This window comes from Pteropus medius, unplaced genomic scaffold, assembly GCF_902729225.1.
Source record: "Pteropus medius unplaced genomic scaffold, Ma_sr-lr_union100, whole genome shotgun sequence".
NCBI lineage: Eukaryota > Metazoa > Chordata > Mammalia > Chiroptera > Pteropodidae > Pteropus > Pteropus medius.
The window spans coordinates 2,491,116-2,511,730 of record NW_024356335.1 but is presented as its reverse complement, the minus strand read 5'-3'; the positions used below and the strand labels follow the sequence as shown (position 1 = coordinate 2,511,730).

The 20,615-nt window shown below is 46.9% G+C and overlaps 1 non-coding gene and 1 pseudogene across 1 annotated transcript; one reads left to right on the top strand and one right to left on the bottom strand.

Annotated features, from left to right (window-relative positions):
• Window positions 1-4,494: 4,494 nt before the first annotated feature.
• On the top strand, window positions 4,495-4,613 carry LOC120601814 (uncharacterized; annotated as a pseudogene).
• Window positions 4,614-16,699: 12,086 nt separating this feature from the next.
• LOC120601784 (5S ribosomal RNA) lies at window positions 16,700-16,818 on the bottom strand. Its single transcript, XR_005652557.1, has one exon. It is a non-coding gene; the product is annotated as a 5S ribosomal RNA (ribosomal RNA).
• Window positions 16,819-20,615: the final 3,797 nt, after the last annotated feature.

The window sequence follows — 20,615 nt, the reverse complement described above, 5'->3', positions numbered from 1 at the left end:
GCTCAGGGCTCTGGGGTGTTCTGTAGACTGGGGGATGCTCAGAGGTAGCCCAGAGGGCAGTGCGCCCCAAATCTCTTAGAATGTGCACCGCTTGCAATGCAAAGGGCACCAGCTGGCCACATCTGAGTGACCAGGATCATCGAAATGGCACAGGGAAACCAGCCACTTTGAGATAGAGGGACAGAACTTTCCAGGGAGCATGAACAGAAAGTGCAAAGGCCCTGACACGGGAAGGGACTTGGGGGCATGGGAACCCCATGCACGGAGCAGGTAAGAGGGGATACTGCAGGGAGGAAGTGCCCCCCACCCTTCTCCTCGCCCCTATCCCCAGGAGTGGAGTTTTAGTCTCAGCGCAGTGGGGGACCATCATCTCACTTTGGAAAAGCTCCCTCTGGCGGCGGAGTGGAAAACGGGGCGCGGGGCCAAGCGTGGACAGCAGCAAAACCAGAGCAGGTGTGACTCCTCAGGAAGCGGAGTCCAGGTGAGAGGGCGCCAGTCAGACCAGGGTGGGGACGTGGAGATGGAGAGAGGGAAGATTCAGGCTGTGCTTTCAGGTGGGGCCCACACTCTTGCTATTGGATCAGCCGTTGGGTGTTTGGTGCCAGGAAAAGTGGCCTCGCGGCCCCGCCGCCACCCCTACAGCTCCTTCACAGCCATTACATCTTTGTCCAAAACACAACGGCTACTGTGTTGAGAATTTCCACAGGACATTTACTTTACGAACAGGTCTGTCTCAAAATAATCAACAACGCCATGAAGAGGGTATTATTATGCCCTGAGTGACTTACCTGGCCTGCGATCCACTGAAAAGGCTGAACAGTGAGTGGGAAGTGGCCACTATTCACTCATCCAATCAAGAGCGCTTAGTGGGTGCTCTCTCGGCGCCAGGCCCAGGACGCAGTGGAAAGCGGAGCAAGCGTAACAGCTTCTGCGCAAACTCGGCCGTGCTGGCCCCGCCTCCAGCAGGGGTGCCCTCGTCCTCCCACTCTTCAGTGAGGAGTAAGGGGTAACACCTGAACACCTGACGAAGCACTTCCACCGTCATCCCACCACTGTGAGGAGGGCATCATGATCCCATTTTACAGATGGGTAAATGGATCTCCCTGCACTGAGCTTCGGTCCAATCTACTCACTCGCCAACTAGAATAATAGTCTTTCTGATGACCTCCTTCTCCTATCCCGCAGAATCTGGTCACTGCCGCCGCCTCCCTGCCCCATCTGACTCCAGGGCCTGGCTTAGAATTTTCTTTTTCCCTCTATCCCATATTGCACCACTGCTAACTTCTCACCAGCTCCCACCCCATCTCCAAGTCTCAGCTCAAAGTGTCCCTCCCCGAATTGCCTGGCGGCGGACATCAGCTTGGCGTAGCCCTTCTATGTGACACTCGTTGGCACTTGTAATTACCCCAGCCACTCTGTACTGGGCTCTGACATTCGTAATCCCTGGGAGGGTTGGGTAAGTCCATGCCGGCCACCCTTCTTTCTCCTTTAACTGCAAAGGAGCTTTTGGAGGGGGCAGGGCTTTGCCTACCCACACACCTGCAATGTGGCTTCCCTTTCTTCTTCCGTTAACCAAATGTCCCCCCAGACCCTGGACCAGTTATAGTCTCCATAAAACCAGGTCTTTGGGCCAAAGGGGAAGAATATGAGCATTTTGGAGTTCTGAGCTTTGGCCTGGTAGGTGCCGGGTGTCTGGTAAGACCTGGATGCTGAAGTTCATTAAATGCCACATGACGAGGGGCCTCCCAAAACAAGAGGTAGAGGTGAGAGGTCACAAGTTCTCCCGCTGATGGGCCCTCTCTACCTCTTCTTTTGTCAGAAGTGAAAAGTCAGTGTGGTTTTGGAGAGTATAAGATTGTAAAACAAGCCTCTCTCCATTACTCCATGCCTTTAGACCAGTAGAATGGATGAGATGTGGTATATTCACACGATGGAATAGTACACTGCCATGAAAAATGAACTATCAATACACACTGCTTATATGGATCAAACTCACAGACATAATGCAACTCCATAGAAGCCAGACATAAAAGAGTACAGCCTGTATGATTCCATTCAAGAACAGGTAAGATGAACATAATCGTGCAGAAACCAGGAAAGGGGTGGGGGACTGGCCAGAGGGGAACTTCTGGGTGTTGGAGGTGTTCTGCATCTTTACGAGTGGTGACATAGGAGTTAATAAAGCCATGTACTTAAAGATTGTGCACTTTTCTAGACGTTTTACTTTAATTAAATCATTTTTTTTTTTTAATTTTGGGGGAGTTGACAAAGCACTTGACTCCAGACAGAGGAAAACCTAATTGAAGTAAAGCAGGAATTCAGAGAACTTAAAGTATTAGTGAAAACATTCACCATCGGCTTCTCATAAGAGATCATACCTAGATTATATTGTCTTAAGTGGTTTTCTAGTCCTTTATATTGAAAACCGAGGAGTCATAGTAGATAAAGGGATTGTGTGTTAACACTTATTTAAGATTTCATAATATGTAATCATCTAAAAACAAATCACAGTGGTCTTATTCTTGATTTCTATTTACTGAAAAATATTATTAAAACAAAAAGGAAAAATATCTCCCTGAAATGTTCTCACCCTCATGGTTCTTGCCCCATGTAAATATTTTACTCGGCCATCATTTCTATGTAATTTTTATTGTGTAAGTATATTTTACAGTTTGTATAATTTGGTATGTTGTCTCTTTAAAATTAGTATTCCAAAGATCTAATAAATACCCCAATCTATTCTCTGCTAGATTTTTCAGTGTTTGGTTCTTTTCTGAACCGAATTTTTTATACAGCTGGAGTTGTTTTGATATGAAGTACAAGGTGTATCTAAATTACAAATTATTTTTTCAAGTTGCTGATCAGTTTTTTTTCAACAGCATTTACTAAATGATTCATCACCCACTCATTTAGGGTGGCTGCTTTGTCCTATTTAATTTTTACATGCGATCTCATCTATTTCTAGGCATTCTGTTCTAATTCATTAAAATCTATTTCGTTTTTTCCATCAATATTCTCACTATTCTAATTATTGCTACTTTATGTTTTAATATTCAGTAAGTCTATCTATCAGTGTTCTCCTTTTTACAGAATATTCCTTGATATTCTGACCAGTGTTTTTTCCAGATAAATTTTAGAGTCATTTTATCAAGTTCCTTTTGCAGAATTGTGTGTTATTGCATTAAATTTACAAATTAGCATGGAGGTGATTTGACACTTTTACAATATTCGGTCTTCCCGTGCAGAAACGTAGGCTGCCTCTCCATTTATTCTGGTCTTCTTTTATTTCACCAATAAAATTTTGTAGTTGTCTTTATATAGGTCACAGGCATTTCTCATTAAGTTTATTCCTAAGTATTTTTCCATTGCTTCTGGGAATGGCATCTCTTTTTACATTACGGTTTCTGGCAGCCTGTGGCTAGAACACAGGAGAACACTGACTTGGGTAAAATAGGTCTCGTCCCTGGCCACTTTACTAAATGATTATTTGTTTGTACACATTTGCGTTGCTTCCTCTGGATTTTCAGTCTCAAACTACACTGACAGTGAACACTGTTTGTCGTGTTGGCATTAGATGGGGCTCCAAGCCTGGCATACGACAGGCCTGGGGGAGCCAGTCACGGCCTGCGAACCGAGCCTCAGCCTCACCCCAGCTGGGACTAGAATTTGCTCTGAGCCACAAGCCCTCATCCAAAGCCCGGACACTCTCTATCTAGCAGTGCTTGGCCACTGGCTGAGGTCTCCCCTCAACCCTCGTGGACTCCCCATGGACCCAAGGTGCCAGCTTATTAATCAAGGCCACAGTTGCCAAAGGGCTGGATATGTCCGGCCCTTTGGCCAAGCTTTTTACATAATATTTTTTTAAGCCCTGAAGGATATATGCGATCAACCAGAGAGGTTAGTTAGGGACTTTTTGAGATCACACAGTCATTACATGGCAGATCTGGGATCCAAACACATGTTCCTTCTCCTGTGCCATGTAGCTTCCCTCTGCAGGGCTCCAGGCCCTGCCCAGAGACTCTTGCCCCCTATTCCTCAGATGGGCTCCAGAGTATCTATGCCTTTGCCAGCCTGGACTCTTCAGAGTTCACCATGCCATCCTGGGATTTGACTGTGAACCCGAGGAGCCCAGCCAGCTCTATTACCTCAACCTGGTCACACTTGCTCCAGAATTAGGCCCAGTACACCCTGCACCCAAGTCCTGTGTGTTGGGAGAGTTCAGTGACCACACAGCAATGTTCCCTGTTAAAGAGTATGATCGTTCCAGGCACCCAGGTCTCAGTCTCCTCTGAGCAAATGATCTACCTGAACATTTATCATATCAAAGGGCAACGTTAGTTTTAATATTAGTAACAACTACAGGGGCTAAAATTTATTTACCACGGGCCAGATGCTGTGTTTAATGCATTATGTACACGATCCCATTTATCTTCACCACAACCCCGAGAGTTAGAAACTACGGTATCCATTTCACAGGCGAGAAAACTGAGGCTTGTCTACGGCCATGCCACCCTGAACAAGCCCGATCCTGTCTGATCTCGGAAGCTCAGCAGGGTCGGGCCTGGTTAGTACTTGGATGGGAGACCACCTAGGAGGACCAGGTGCTGTAGGTGTAAAAAATAAAAAAATTAAAAAATAAGAGATTATAAGCTGACAAGGTCCTTGCAATCTGTGAGGTCGACAAAAGGTTGCCTCACCTTAAAAAAAAAAAAAAAAATGGAAACTGAGGCTCAGAGAGGTCAAGTTATTTGTCCAAGGATACCCACTTTATAAGTGACAGACAGAGCCAAAGTTAGAAATGTGAGCTCTTGCTCAGAAGCCTGTCACGTTTGTTCAAATGCTTCATTCCTGCACCTGGGACGTTCTGTATTGTTCGGACAGACGGTGTTATAAAGCAGTGGTCCCCAAAGCAGCTCTACAAACTGCTGTGTCCTCAGCATGAGGAGAAGGGATCTGTGGAATGCACAGTCCCGGGCCCAGGCACACCGAGGAATCGGGCAGCTCAGAGCCTGTATTTCCAGTGAGGCGCTCACTGAGTCTGATGATCATCCAGGTTGGAGAATGGCCATCCCAAAGAATGGTTCCTTTGCCATCGAACGGCGTGGACATTGGTGTGTTTTGTAATGAGTCCTACCATTAACAAACAGAAGAAGCAAGTGGCACGTGGGGAGGGATTTCTAAACAAAGATGACAAATCGTATTCACCGTTCAGAAAGCAGTATCTGTACATACAGAGTCAGCACCAACGGATAAGAAAAACATCCATTCCTCATAGATTTGCCAAAAGAAACGCACCAAAGCCAAGAACCTGAATAGGTCACTCACTCAGAAGGTAAAGCTGTTAGCGAATCAGAGCTTGGGAAACATTCAACTTCGTCAATGATTTTTTTAAAGATAAATTAGCAAGATGTCTGCCAAATTGTAAAATAAACATTTTAAACATCACCAACTAGTAAAAGGCATGGGCTTTAGAATTAGCCCTACCTGGGTTGGATACCAACCTCTCCCCGCAGCCGCCCCCATCCACGCAACTGTGTGGCATTAGACAAGGACATGACCCTTCGGAGTCCCAGTCTCCTCACCTAAACGATGAGGATCTCAGTGGTGGTGACCCTGCAGAGCCACTGTAGTAACTGAGGCAGTGTACGTCGCACAGACCATGGCCCACGGTGGCACTGGTATGTGTGGCCAACTGCTATCACGTGATACAAATTGTGGTGAAACTGTTACATGCACACATCGCCTGCCTTTTGCTAGAAATCTGTGCCACACTCACACTCAGAACCAAGGACCAGGCCCCCCACAATTTCACATCGGGCCAGCCCCAGCCAGCCACAGTCCTTCCTCCTCCGTGTCCCCGTGGCTGCCCCTCCCCGGTTCCCATCCCAGCTCTAGGAGCATCCTTCACATCAGGGCTCCTAAACATGAACAGGAAAATCGACTCCCCTCTTACTGAAATCCAGCCTTCCCTTCCATTAGGAACGAGTATTAGCAATACCCACACCTTTGTCACTGGCAGAAATCACAGACATTTTGACATCACATGACAGTCGCTACAGATTTCTCAGAGAACATTCTTCACCCTTATCACCACCTCGAAATCGTGATGGTTACTGGAACTGTCACTAGATCTTGCTGCTTAATGTGTTAATAAAGCACACGTATTGCTGTATCACAAATTTTTATATTTTGATAATTGTATTTTAATAAATTGGTTTCCTTCATAATTGTGCATATGTTATTTTACCATTGTTCTGGGACAGGACCCACAGGATTCCCCAGACTGCCAAAGGGGTCTACAGAATACAAAGGGTTAAGAGCCTTGGTCTTAGAACCTCTGCAATGGGTCCCATCATTCTCTCTATTTTGCAGATGAGAAAATTGAAGCTTGGAGAGGTCGAGTCACTTGTCCAAGGGCACCCAACTAATGAATGATGAAGCATTCACTTGACCTTGGCATTTTCTGCAGCCAGTGCCTAACCCCCGCCTCACCTGCTTCCCCTGCAGCCTTGTTCTGGGGGCTGAGAACACAGATAGAGCTCTGACATGGCCCCTGCACCCCAGGAGAGCTCAGAGCAATGACGAGACAGATCCCTCTATAACCCTAATACAGGATCGTAAGTGTTTTTCCGTACAGGCTGCAACAGATGACCTAGACTGACTATTCTTCACTTGGCTCACTCTGGGATACCCAGAGTGTATCACTCTGGGATACCCAGAGTGAGCCAAGGCTGGGGTGGGGTGGACCCAAGGGCTCAGCTGCAGTGTACTGACTTCAATGGTTGACAGCAGGTGGAGCTAGGGACGAGTCCCTGAAGGCAGGCCCAAGACAGAGCCCCAAGAGTCTGGCCAGAAGTTGTGTCCAAGCCTGAGGGTTGAGGGGCCAGGGAGAGAATAGGGGTGATGAACCCCTAGCCCAGGGCCTGACAGCTATTTCACACAGCTGTTAGGGATTCAGCAAATGTTTGCTGATCAAATGAACGAATGAATGAATGAACGAATACGGGGACAGAGCGATGACCACTCCCAGCTAGTCATTACATCTTTTTGGTGTCCCTCCTGGCAGGGCCTGGCCCAGCTCACCCCTGTCTTCACACCTGAAGAAAAACTGCTTCTCTCGCTCTCAGAAAGCCTGACCCCTTCCCCAGGGGTGACAGGAAACCAGAGCTGGAGGTGGCTAAGTCCCTCAAGTTGGGGTGACAAGGATGAGGAAAGAAAGGGGAACCCTCTTGTACCCCAAGAGCTCACTCTTCTCCCTCCTAAGAGAAGATGCTTCCTGTGGGAGTCGGTCCTCCATGTCTTAGCTCGAGACCACCCCCAACCCCCATCATCGATGCGTTCATTCCACAAATATTCGTTAGCGCTTACTACCTACCAGAGAATGTTCTAGCACTGGGGACAGAGCAGTGAACAAAAGAGACCTGGTCTCCATTCCCATGGGTTTTGGGGGCTGTGAGAAACGGGGTAGGAGCAGACAAACCAAAAGACAGGAGAACACATGAATGAAGAAAAGAGCTTTTTAGATGGTAGTAATTTCTGAGAGGCCAGTTCACGCAGTGGTGAGACAATGCGATCCCCACACTACCGTTTGCTTCTCTATTACAAGGTACACAGTTCTGCAAAACATTTAAATCACACATGAGGCCGCTTTTCCCCAAGTGTGCAGAGATTAATCACATTAAATTCATCACCTTTCGCTAATGCAAGCGACCATTCTCTGCCTGGATAATCTTAGCCGAGAAGGAAATCAAAAAACGATAACCAGGTCAGACCCAAAAAAGGAAAGACCTTGAATTGCACTGTTCTTAAAAGCACTTAAAAGGAATTGAATTAGAACAGAGACAAAAAAAAAAAGGGCCCTTGAATTCAACTCCCACTGACACCAAGTTAGAAAAATAGCTGAAGGAAAAGGATGTAGCACGTCAATCAAGATATGATCGTTTTATTTCAAAAAAAAAAAAATGAGAAGTCTTTTGTTTTAAGAGGAGCAGGCTGGTAATTTGGAGGTGCGGAGGCAGCGTGTCGGAGCGAGGAGCTTTCATATTTCCAGACAGAAAGAATTTGGCGGCTGATAGAGAAGTTATGGGTTGCATAATGAGATCCACCTCTACTGAGGTTCCCATCCCCACAGAGGAGAGAGCATCTCAGCCGTCTGGCTGATTGATAGAAATCCAGGTAGGGCCCGCCGAAACAGGTATGTACAATCTCCCCTTTGTTGGTAATCAAAGTCGGCTGAATGAGACTCCATCTTTCCTTTCTGATTCCTATGTACCAATTTGAGGAGCTCAGATGAAATGTGTTGCATTACACCAGCACCAATAAGTCACACTATCTATGTTGTGACACACCGAATATTACTAATTGTCAATCACAAACCACAAGTCTTGTCAAGACGCTCCCTTCTCGACGGGCTGGTTCAAACCTGAAGTGATTTTTAATCAAGTGTTAATAATACAGCATCTGTCAGTGGACGGTGGGTATCAGGCAATCAGAAAAAGTGAACATATGACATGGCAAATTTTAATGTTTTCATTTTCCGTTCTTCCCAATTATCGGTGGGATTTCTGTCAGCCTGCAAAGTGCACTGACATGATTGCAGGCGAGCTTCACTGAGGGAAAGTGGGGAAGGCGGCTGTCGGGGATCCCAGGGCAGGGGTGCCCCACTCCGCCCTGCCAGAGAGGGTCTCCCCACCCTACAGCAGGCCCAGGGGAAAAGAGAAGCTTTGGATCTGGGGCAGGGGAGCCCTCCGCCACCGCAAGCACACCTGGACGTTTGGAGAGGTGGTGCCTGTTCCCATGGGTGGGGAGAAGCAGCGTGAGGAAGGCAGCTCCCCGAACTCCTCGCTTGCCCCCACCACGGGGTACGGCCATGCCGCCAGCTCACCGGGGAGCCACAGACTCCGGTGCCCAGGCATGGACTGGATCACAGTGCTGGGACATGAACGAGAACTGGCCAGAACCTCGATTTGCTTGGCCTTTTCTCCACATTTCCCATGTCTCGGCTTGGGGCTCAGGGCTTCTCTCCTGGGTAGAATGAGTCCTTGCCTTCTGCCCCATCCCATCGGTCCATCCTCTACCCAGACGGTGGGAATCATCTCGCCAAAACACAGCTCAACGCCCTTCCAGTTGCCTGAAGCATAGAGTTCAAGGTCCAGGGCCTTGGTGCCCCACGTAAACAGTGAGGATGGTAATAGCCACCTCCTAGGGCTGAGAGAAGGTAAGTGAGGTGATGGATATGCAGCACCTGGAGGGACTGGACAGTCACCGAATCCTTCCTTGACCACTCAGAGGGACATTTTCCCATGCTGAAGAGAATGTGTTCATTTCTCTATCTAGCTTGACAAGAGATAGTGAGACCTTGTCATCTCTGCGTGTCCTGACTCAGCCCAGGACGAGACTCAAGACCCAATCCCACATCTTTTTGAAGAGAACTGGGTAAACCTTGGGCTTCCACCTGTGGCATTTCTGAATCATATTGACGTTGGCCTTTCTTTCCCAAAGTCTTATCACTCTGGAATCTGAGGCCGATTCAACCCTGCAGCCTCATTTTATCAGATAACCAGTGTATTAGTTACCTACTGCTGTGTAACAAAAGGCCCCAAAACTTAGTGACTTAAAGCAATAAACATTTGTTCTCTCTCAGTCTTTGAGACAGGCATGGCTCAGCTGGGTGGTTCTGTCTCAGAGTCAGGCTATCTTGTGGGCGGGGGCTGCCATCAGCTAGAGGCTCACCTGAGGGTCTGCCTCCAGGCTCACTCATGGGTTTCTCCACAAGCTGCCTAAGTATCCTTGTGACACAGCAGCTGACTTCTCCCAGAGCGAGTGATGAGAGGGAAACCAAGATGGAGGCCACAGTTTTTTTAACTTAATCTTGGAAGTGACGAGCCATCGTGTCCACCTTATTCTATTGGTCACAAGAACTGGTACAGCATGGGAGGTACTGCACGAGGGAGTGACTACCAGGAGGTAGGGATCACGGCGGGGAGGAGGAGGCATCTTGGAAGCTGGCTACCATATCCAACTTGATCCCCATGTCTACTTCTTAGGGACACCTGACTATTAGCAAAATTCAGGTAAATACAGTCTCAAGAGGAAGATGTTTATATTATTTAGAGAATAAGGCCAAATGAGGGAGAAGCCCTTAACAGAACAGAACAGGGAGGCCAGAAATCCAGGTCCACCACGTGAGAATGCCTCTCACTCAGCGCCCAGCCCAGGACAAGTCACAGCCTCTGCCAGGGCTCAGTGGCCCCATTTGGACAATGTGGGTAAACTAGATGATGCTGAGGCCTGTGATGGCTGTGGTCCAATAAGTCTCAGCTCTAGGGTGGTGTTTCCCAGGCTTTGATGTTGCTCCAGGTGACAGCAACACCATGAGAAGCAGCAGCTCCCCCATCCCAACCCCACCCAGGGCACGGCTCGCAAGGATCAGCGCTGCCCAGTCTAGCCCTGTGGCCCCCCTCCATCACTTTGTTCTGAAGCCCCAAGACTAGTTTTCACAGGATATGACCTGCTGAGCAGGGGCCAGAGGGGTGAACAAGGGAGCCTGGGGGTTGGGGAGTAGAACAGAGAGTCATCCTGGTCGTCTGCCCAGAACCCTCCCAGCCAGGTCTGCCAAGTTCTCCCCTGAGGATCTGCCTCTCTAAACCCCAGCCTGAGTCAGACAGGAGTTCCCTGAAGGGGGTTGGGAGAAAAGCCTTGCCACCACGACCACTGCCTGCTGGTCTGTTCTCTCAGATCATGAAGCCACTACCTGACTGTGCTCCAAACCCATGCCAGGCCAGGGCCCTCACCCAGTGCCCAGAAGAGACAGGGAGACGGAGAGAGAGCTCTACCCCAGGGAGAACTGATCACGCCTCCACAGGCCCTGGCCACCTCAGCTGGTGTCTTGTGCACACAGATGGACAAATGACACAGACTCACACATGCACGGCACACTTCTGCCCACCCATCCCTAGACTCATGGGACCCCATGCTTCAAGAAGGCCTCAGGGTGGGTGAGAAGCGCTGGGTCACTTCATGGGTAGAGTAAGCTCAAGCTTAGTGGTCCGCAAAGCAGAGATACTTTAAAATAAAGGGGAGAAAATGAAATAATCTTTAATAAATGTAAATAAATAAACCGTCATGGGAAAAATCAGTTTCGTTGAACTGCTCACACTAGTCTTATAGTTTAGTATTATTTTTGTTTTGAATTTCACATGTATCCCCCCTCTACCCTTTTTGGTGCTCAGGGCCTAAGTCCAAATTAGGTCTGGAGTGTGGGGTGAAGGAGGGCAATGCCTCACCCCACTGCGAGCCCCAGCCTGCTGCCCTTTCCAAACTCAAAGCCTGCACTGCCCCAGCTCAGCCGGAGAGACTGCAGAATGGGCTCGCACTATGCTGCCACTTTGGTCTCTCGACCTGAAGGCACGGCCAACACCTCTGAGAAGAGTACAAATAGATTTATTACACTGAGGTACAATTTTGCCACCTGACCTTGAGGATGACCCATCGTTACTAAGTTGAACCCAGACACCTCATTCTTCTGCTTCTTTGAATGAACCCTAGTGGGGTTCATTGAGTCCCATTGGGTGAGTTGGGGAGTCATTAAAATGCAGAAGCCTCCCAGGCACAGATGGAGGTGAGTCAATAGGTCTCGCCCGGTTGGGAGGAGCACTGAACCAAATGCCCCAGCTATGTTCTCAGGGTCCTCTATCTGGGTCCATCACCTCCATCACTGGGGTTGTCCCTCCTTTAAGGGTCTGGCCTTGTGAGGTCCCACCTCAAGTCCACACGGCAGAGATAAGCCAGGCTGGCATCTCTGTAGAGACTTAGAGACATAATGACTGAGAAATAAATACAGGTTGCAAAGGGCCTGAAAAGAACCAAGTTCCTGAAGATTCACTTTCTGGTTTTAAACTAAACACTTCAGCTGCTGAAGGGTCCTTCCGCTTCCTCCTTCTTCTCCCCGTCCCCTAGGGCCAGTTCCATCTGTGACACACCATATACTGCAGGACAAACCCTTAACACACTGAGGGTTTAACCTCTCAGACTTAGTGGCGTCTTTGCCCTCCATTCTGGCCTACGGACCTAGGAATCCTGAGCTCTCCCTTGTCAGGCCGCCAGCTCCACCCTGCTTAGCACTGGTTGTAAGCTTTTGCTCAAGGAAGCTGTGCTGGTTAGTTCTTTTTGGTTGAAAGTAACAGGAACACACCCAAGTGAGCATAAGTAAGAAAAGGAAATATCGTTTTAGGATCCAGGGATGACTCATACAACCCAGGGGTTTCCGAAAGGATCTGGAACTGGGAACTGGGCTTTTTTTCTTCCTCCGATCTTTACTGTTTCCCTCTCCCTCCCCACACATCAGCCTTCCTTCTCCTCAAGGTCCCATGGGGAAAGATGGCTGCCTCACTTCTCTTCGGCATCTACATTGTGAATCCAGTTATCTGCTAACACTATGTGACCTTCCCTTAGTACAATCCTGGATTCACAGCGGAGAGACCCTGGCTTGCTGAGCGCAGGTTCAACCAGCAATGCCAAAGGATAGGGCCAAGTAGCATGAATATGGCTTTGGGGGACATACCCCTGTGCCTCAGGGAGTAGGTCTCAGAGAAGGGTGACCACTGTGATCTGAACAAAAGGGTCTGTGATATTAGCCCAGACAGGACAGAGCCCAGGCCACCACAGAGACCATCCCAGAGACCATCCCACACCTACAGGGAGAGAAACACACTTATAGGAATAGGAAGATTATTCCCTGTGAGCGCTGATTATGTTGCCCCCTTGAGACACAGGGCCACCATCTCTACCATTCACAGGGGAAGACAAGACTGCAGTAAATATCAGGAATGCCATCATAAAGGTCCAAGCTGGAGGAAACCTTAAAAAGCCATATGGATGATGCCAGAGAAGTGTGACTTGCCTAAGGTCACAGAATGAGTAAGTGACCAAGGTAAGAGTAGGACTTATCTTTGCCTCTCAGTGTAGCATTCTGTCCACTAAGAGACGAGCCACCCCAGCAAGAAGGATTCTCGGCAACTGTGAGCTCAGAAGGTCTGTCAGAGGCCACCAAGGATCCCTGGAGGCAAACTGAGGGTCATGCGTCGCTGTTAATGGAAACTTGTGAGGACATTTTCAACTTCTCTGGAGGGAATTTAGCAGGAAATGGGTGTACCTGAGCCTTGATTCCATGATGAGCTCTGTCTTGCCCCTGTGAGCCACATGGCAAAAAGAGGGATTGTACACACACACACACACAACCAGTCGATCTAGTCTATTAGCCCACTAAGGTTGCAAGCCCCCTATGATTACTCCTTGGAACACCCTATGGAAAAAAGTGAGGAAGACAGTCTGGATTCAGAGAAATCAGTCTGGTCCCAAAGAGGAAGTAATTTGCAAAGCAAAGCAGACTATCAAAATAAATCTAAACTCCCCAAGAAAGCTCACAGCCGTCCTCAGAGCGATAGCGGTATGCTGGGAGCTGTCCCGGGTCCTGACCGGGCTGGCCCGTTCTCAAACGAAGTCCCCGAGCCTCTCTGGGCACGCGCCCTGAAACTTGCCCTGTGGGCTCTACCAGAGGGGTCTTGATTGAGCGGTAACCCTACAAGGTATTGAATGGTGGAGACAATGGGCACAGGTTGCCCCTATTCACCTAGACCAGGCTCTGGGTCAACAGGACCCACTCGCTCCCGACTCCTTCCCGGCTTCCCCTCAGAACCAGCCCCACCCTCACCCGAACAATGTCATGAATTTTTCCTCCTTGATGAACTTCAAAGTCTTTTAATGACTCTTCATAAAGGAACAGTGGGGCCAAAAGTTGAGCAAAGGAGATGATTAAAGTACCTTATTAAAAGCAGCCTTGTAGAATTCTCCACATGAAAGCAAGCACCATTATGAGGGCTTATCCTTATAAATGACGCTTCGCTTTTGCGAACATGCTGAAACCTGATTAGAGTGACAAGCACTGACTGATACTGCAAACCTGTTAATAACATGAAAATTAGAAGAGGCTCATGCAAAGAAGGGAGATTAATTTAGCCGGAGTACATCTCGCGCAAATTGCAAAGTTGTGAATATGTTCTCAGATAATGAGCCTTTCCAGTCATCAGCTCACTTGTCATTTTCTGTAATTAATGTTAAGGAAGACGCCTTCCTGATGGTTCGTATTACTCATATACCAAGAAAATTTCTTCAGAGAAATAATTTACATTTATTATCATCGGTCTGTTTGTGTGGTTTATTTCGCGCCGAAGTAATTTATTGCAGGACCGTTTGCCATGCCTTGATTAGTCGCTCGTCAGGATGGGATGTAATTTTTTTTGCTTGATGGCGACGTCTAAAACTTGACAGTGGTGTAACACTCCTTCTTGTCTCTGGGTGGGTTTTTTTTTTCACTTAAATAAACTTTGGGGCTGAATGCCCCGGGATATCTTCCCACAGGAATGAGGCCGTGGCACACGGCTTGCCTGCCCGCTTCTGGGAGCAGCTGGGGTCTTCTGGAAGGTTCGAGGCCACCTGCCCCATTTACGGCCCTGGCGGAAGCTCAAATTCAAGAGTTTATTTCACTCTTTTTCATTCCACTCTTGTTCAGGATGAAGAAGGTTTGCTCTCTGCTCTCAAGTTCACACTTGCCCTGCTATTTCTCTTCTCCCTCAGGCCACCTTCTATTGGAGATTTCTCTGCAATTGCTTTTTCCCCCATACCTAGTTGTATATTTCTTTCAAACGGCCAAATGTAAGAGGAAATGCTGCAGACGAGGTTTCATTTCCAAGGACAGGCAGATCTTTAATTCCACCTTGACTTTCATTCCCTGGCAGCACAGCACCAATAAACTCACCCATTTCTTTTTCAGGTCCCACAAAGACCTAGAATGCTGCTGTGGGAGGGGGATGGTATTTGACAAATAAGAGACCCTTATAGAAATAACTGTGAATCCATCTCGACATGACACCGTGGCCCACCTTTTGCTCCAGGCTCACATCCTAGGCACTCTGAGTCCTCAAGGAGCAAGGATGCTGAGGCCATGGCTCTCGGGGACAACTCATTCCATATTCTCTCTGCCTGGCTTCCATCGAGCTTAAACAAAATGGCCCTCAAGGATACTTAGAACGCATCATCCGACGTGCTGAGTTCTTCAGGTACACCAGCTCATTGTATCTGTACAACTGAGACTCCTACATGAGAAGAAACTGGGGTTCAGGGAGGTCAAGCAACTTGTTAAAGGGCTTAAAGTTAATGCAAAGAACAATCATCATCATCATTGCAACTAACATTCACGTGTGCTTAAGTGCCAGGTCACGTGTTTAGGCTCAGACTCATAGGAAATAGGCACGATCGTGAGACCTATTTTACTGAGGAGAAAACTCAGGGAGTTTAACTCACTTGCCCAAGGCCTCATAGCCGGTAAATGGTGGGGCTGGGTCTGACATGCTCCAAAACTCATACCCACGCCCACTCCACTCCGCTCTCTCTCCAGAAACACAGCACCCCAGCACGCTCAACGTGATCCCATCGGAGCCCTTAGGTCTTCTTTTTCCCCTCCCCCCAATCGCCTCGTTTCCTTCCCCAGGTCCAAACTAGAGAAGCATCCTGCCAATCTCCCCAGCAGGGGTGGCCGGGCCGTGAAATGCACAAACAGAGGCAGTTAGCGTGAGTTACTGACCCCTGCACTGCAAATGAGGCAAACGATCCAGATCAGGGTTCGCAGACAGAGATAATGATTTTTTTTATTGGACGTCTTCATCCCGAACCGGCGGCGTGGCGCTGGGTCGGCCAGCAGTGCACCGCCGGTGTCGGTTAATGATAATCTATATTTATAAAACGATAGTCCATCAAAGTGGAATGAATATTTTAGAAGCTGCGGACAAATCAAATTGTCTTTGTCAAATGGGTGCATGCGCTGGCGCTGAGCGTGTTTTATGGCTCTTTCTGGGGTGAGAAGCAGAGGGTTCTTCTCTCTGGCTGGAGCGTGCGCTGCCTTCCTCATTGTGGCTGGGAGATGAGGGCTGTGTTTCCACTGTTTTAAAAAACCCAATGAGCTGTGGAGATTGACATTAGCGCCAGAGAACTGTACTTTGTTTGATGAAGTTAACAAATAACGTATGAAACGATGTATGTGGCATCTTTGTGGGAAACAGTCCGTTTATACTTGGAGAAATAAATTAGTTCCTTTGGAAGCCTGGGTAGGAAGGGAGGGAAGGCGAAAGGAGACAGGCTGGAGATCCCGGACTTCGGAGAGGAAATGGAGCAGAGAGATGGTGGAGGACAAGAGGAACAGAAGGAAGGAGGTGTGTTCTGGGCCTGAACATCACATCACCTCCAGGGCAAACAGGTCGGCTCTGGCGAAACTCCATTCCCCAGAGTCGAGAACTCCTGCTCTGTCACAAAACCAGCTGGGCAAGCCATGGAGCCTGAGCCTCAGTTTCCCCATCTGTCCAAGGGGGAGAATAATATCTCCTCCTCAGGAGATATTAGTAGGAGCTTAAATGAATGTGAGTTCCTTTCCTCAGCCCCACAGAGGCCCATGTAGCAGGGACCCAGACACACCAGCCTGCTAATATCTGTGCTCTGACCTCCGCCTACTCAAGATAATATTTACAAAGGTAATAGCTACCATTTACTGAGGGTTTTCCACGTGCCAAGCGCTATGCTAAAACCTTCTCAAGACTCTATTAACGTCGATAAAATATAATGTGAGCTACACGCATAAATTTTTTTTTTCTGCCTACAGCACCTGGTCTTCCTAGGTGGTCTCCCATCCAAGTACTAACCAGGCCCGACCCTGCTTAGCTTCCGAGATCAGATGAGATCGGGTGTGTTCAGGGTGGCATGGCCAGAGACTAATTTTTAAAAATTGATGATTCCTTTCAATAACATGTTTTGTTTAACCCAATAATACAAGCTAGTGTTTCAATATGTAATCAATATTAAAAGCACTGACGAGGTGTTTAACATCCTTTTCTGCATACAAGTGTGTGCATTTTTACAACTTACAGAGGACTCAATAGCCTCATGGGGTGAGTGGCTACTGTATTTGACGGCACAGATCTAGACCACGTCCATCATTATGAAAACTTCTATTGGGGTGCAACTTCAGAGGATAGATACAATAATCACCCCCATTTTCAGATGCAGAAAGAAACTCAGTGAGGCCCAGGGTCCCACAGCTGGTAAGTGGCAGAGCCAGGAAGCTGGGTCTATCTGTCACCAAAGCCACACTCCTCTTAGCTGCACTATCTTGAAAACACTTGACCTCTGTCTGCCTCCCCCAGGGTGGAAAGGGACAGCTGGAGATAAGATGACTCAGTCTCGGAAGAGCGACCCAAGCAACAGAGGGAGTGGAATAGGTTCAAAGGTAGAAAACAAAGTGAGGACCGGGACCCAGGAGAAGAGAGATTCTGGTGCCTGGAAACAGGCCCCTGGCCTGAGAAGTGGACCCCAGGACACAACCATCAGCACGTTCCCTGGCCTCCAGGAGGATACGTTCTTAACGAACACCTAACCCCTTCTTCGTTCTCTCCCTTTAAGATGTAGTAAAACATAACCGTTTCCTTTAAACGCATCCCATCCCTGATAGGATTGCCTGCTGAGCCCGGCACTGCCCAATTCTAGCCTGATGAGACTGGGGCTGAGGAACCAGATGCAGGGAGAGACCTTCTGAAACCAGAAGGAACCTGTGTCCCAATCACATTCTGAGCCTTCAGACCTGAAAGGTTGAGTGACGAGGGAGACCTCAGCCAGCTCCCAGTCTGTGAGCGGAGTTCTAGGCCTCGTGGAGGGCTGCCCTGCCTCCTCTCGCTGCACATGCATACCCCTGGACGCCCCTCTTACCGAGCTGCCTGCTTTCTACTCTTGGAGTTACCTGATAGGCATATTCATTCATTCTTGACCATGACCATTTTGGCTGTGTGTTTCTAGGTCCACAGACTCCCTAAAAACCCCTGGTTTGTACCAGTTACCCTATCCGGACTCTGGGCCAGCTGCATTTCCTGACTCCTGGTCTCCTTACCTCCCAGGGCCTGGGCAGTGGTACTGCGGCTGAGCATGATCACCACGCACCAACCTAACACACACACACACACACACACACACACACACACACACACACACACACACCAGTGGGAACCCGAATTCCTCTGTTCCAGTGGTTATGAGAATGGCTGTTGGTACTCAAAGACCTAGGTTCAAATCCCAGCTCATCTTTTTAATTTCCGGCAGTACCTATGCAAATTGCTTACCTTTATAAGTAAGTCTATTTCCCAATCTGCACACTGGATGGTAGTAAAGATATAATGCATAGCCAGTGCCCAGCTATGTACCTGGAAGAGAGTAAGCACTCAGTGAACAGTAGCCATTTTCATAGGGTCTCCTCATTCTTGATTCAGTAAGGACTGCTTGGAAGTCTAGAAAAGTTATTAGAAAGTATCTCAGCTGGGCAGTGTCCACCCAGCTTAGGATCCGAAACAGGTAGGTGGTCAGCAAAGGAAGGAAGGGATGAAGACCTCTGGAAACGTAATAAGCACTTCCACGAGAAACTCGGAAGCCAGGTAAGGTGGCATAGGCATCCTGAATGTTGCTGCCATTCAGGTTGAGAGATAGAGGTCCAGGAGTTACTGATTGGTTCTGATTTTTAATTTTTTAAAACTTGAACTCAGATTCATTATAGAAAATTCCAAATTTCTATTTTTATCATAGAAAGTGTTATTGTACAAAAATATACTAGAGAAAAACAATATAATCAGCCCTATCTACCCATAATTCAGCTTCAACAATTCTCAACTTGTGGACAATCTTATTTTATCTGTAACTTCCATTCCTTACTCCTAGATAAGTTTGAATCAAATACCAGACATCTCATCAACTCATTTGTTATTTTGGTTGTCTCTCTACAAGATTTTTTAAATGACCAAATACCATTATCACGCACACACAAAAAAACAATTATTTACTATGATAAAATACAACCAAGGTTTACATTTACCAAATTGCCTTACGTATTTTTTGTTTTGTTCAGTTTGGTTGCATTAAAACCCAATGAAGTCCATATATTGCAAGTGATGGACATATCTCTAAATCTATGTCTTCTGCTTCATTGTTTCCTTTGTGATGTTTTGTTGAAGAAACCAGATCATCTGTAGAATATCCCACGGATCTAGATTTTGCTGATTGCATCCACATGGTGTCAGTCACTGTGTTTCTCCATCCTCTATTTCCTATAAGTTCATAGCTGATCTAGAGGTTGATTAGATTTTATTTTTTGCCAGCATCACTTCATAAATGGTGTCGTGTACCTCATCAAGAGATACAGAGTATCTGGCTATCTTTTATTTCCTCTTGGAGATATTTGCAGCTGTCAAAGATCTCTAAGCTCACTGCCTAGATCCACTATTTCATTAGAGACTGCAAAATAGTGATATTCTAATTTATCCCTCTTTCTTCACTTAGTAGCTCGATAATGTCTCTAAAAAGAAATTTCATCGGTTAATTGGTTACCTGAGGTAATGTTCATATGTTAATGGCAAGATAAACATTTAATTTTTTAACTTTAACTTCTCAGTTTTCAAAATAACACTAAGCGACATCTCCAAAGTGACATATCGGAATTGTTTTTTTTTCTAATGTCATTATGAAGTCATGGATTTAAACATGGTTGTGTTTCAATCCATTGCAGCTGTTATCTTTATTTGTGTTTGAATTTCCCCATTTTGGGCCATGGGAGCATTTTCAGGTTTGCTTCTGGCTCCTTTTTATATAATCTTAAAAGAGTCGTTGATGTTCCTTTGCTTTTCGGAAACACAAGACAGTCTAGGCCCATCTCGTACATTTCCTATTCTCAACCTAGAATCGGCCATTTCTCCAAGATTCAATCATTTATCCTGGTTTCTTTTATGGAAAAAAAAAAAAAAAAGGTATTTAGAGGCCATAATCTGAATACTCGGGGTGTTCACTGCTACTGAGTTGTTCACCATTTTTAGTACTTTTCAGTGGCCTGAGATAGGCCATACGTTTTTATCTTTTAAAAATTTTCTAGATAAAATGCATAACGAATTTATATGACTTCTATTTCAAATTCAGGACTGTAAAGTTTTTATTTAACCTCAATGATCTTACATTTGTATTTCCTTTCTCTTGTACAAAAACTCCTAGTCTTCAATGACACCAACATAATTCTTCATTGGCTATATTTCACTATAAGCACATAGCAGCCCTAGAAGGAGAAGACCAACACATCACCAACGATATGATTACTGAAATTAACTTAATACGAAAAAAATGTACAGCCAAATTTCTGTATTTAAAAATTACTTGAGATACCAGAGAGCAGGAGGAAGTTGGGAGGAGGGAGGTAGACGGGGTGAAGGGGGTCAAATATGTGGTGACGGAAAGAGGTCTAACTATGGGAGGTGAACACAATGTAAATATATATATATGCCTTACTGTTAAAGTGTACAGTTGACACTTATTGGTTTTCCTTAACCAATGTCACCATAAAAAAAAATTTTAATTAAAAAATTGAACAAAAAAATTACTGGAGATAGTTTCTCCTACTGTGATTACGCTGACTGTGCCACCAACAGGACGCACAGTAAGGTTCATTTGTCTTAGTTCACCTCCAATTTATAAAAACTGTTGTTTTA